Below are 1,066 nucleotides of genomic sequence, written 5' to 3'. Positions count from 1 at the left end.
CTTTATATATATTTTTTATGTGGTAAGGCTTCATCAAGAAGAATAACACTCAGTCAGCTAAGCGAGTAAAGATGATGTCATAAAAATCACAAGTCTTGTAAAATGCAACTTGTTAACAAGACTTGTGGGTTTTTATTATAACATTACATATATATGTTGTTGTACTTGGGGATGGTCATATTGCCAGTTTAGGCAATAAAAACACACGCACTGTATATTTGGTGTTAATTTGCTTCAGCTTTATATTACATTACATTACATTAATCCTATTTCGGCCAGAGTTCTTTCGTCACACTTCTGTGACCTCATCAGTGGTATTTTGCTTTCTTCTTTCTTATGTGTGTCCCACCTTGCTAACTATCAGCCAAATGGTGCGTGTGTTTTTATTGCCTAAACTGGCAATATGACTATCCCCAAGTACAACAACATCTGTTTCAACATACGATTTCACATCAAAAATCTTGCAAAACAAATATATAAACGGAATTATGTATATATATATCAACATAAACTTTCTCACTTGTAACACTTCTATGTTCTGAAAATCTGATTTTTCCCAAATAAAGTGCACTTCATATTCAAGGCTATGATGAAGCTATAGGATGTTATCTGGGTACTCAACTAAGACTCCACCACATCTTATAGCAGAAACATCTGTAAGCTAATGAAGTTCATCACATACCCTTTGCTTTTTCTAGTGTCATTTCTTTGTTCTTATTACCGGTCTATACTCATCTGACATTGTGTTTTGAAGCGTACATATATTGAGTTCTATACCAGGTTATTAGTCTCACTATGCCTAAGTAAAATTTTGATATATATATATATATATCTATATATATATATTATAGAGATGTACTTGCACAGCAAGTGACTTGATCTGAGATCGTGGGCTGAAATGAGATGCAGCATGAAGTTTTGTCAGTGAACAGGTCACAGTTTCAAAGTGACAAAAATATTTTGACACAAATTAAATTTAAATGTTGAAGTGAATCATATGGTTTTGTGTGTTTTTAAATGTCTTATAAACACCTTCCATGCAGCAATTATATATATATATATATAT

The sequence above is a fragment of the Octopus bimaculoides genome, chromosome 29 (assembly GCF_001194135.2).
Source record: "Octopus bimaculoides isolate UCB-OBI-ISO-001 chromosome 29, ASM119413v2, whole genome shotgun sequence".
Taxonomy (NCBI): Eukaryota; Metazoa; Mollusca; class Cephalopoda; order Octopoda; family Octopodidae; genus Octopus; species Octopus bimaculoides.
This window is presented reverse-complemented; position numbering follows the sequence as displayed.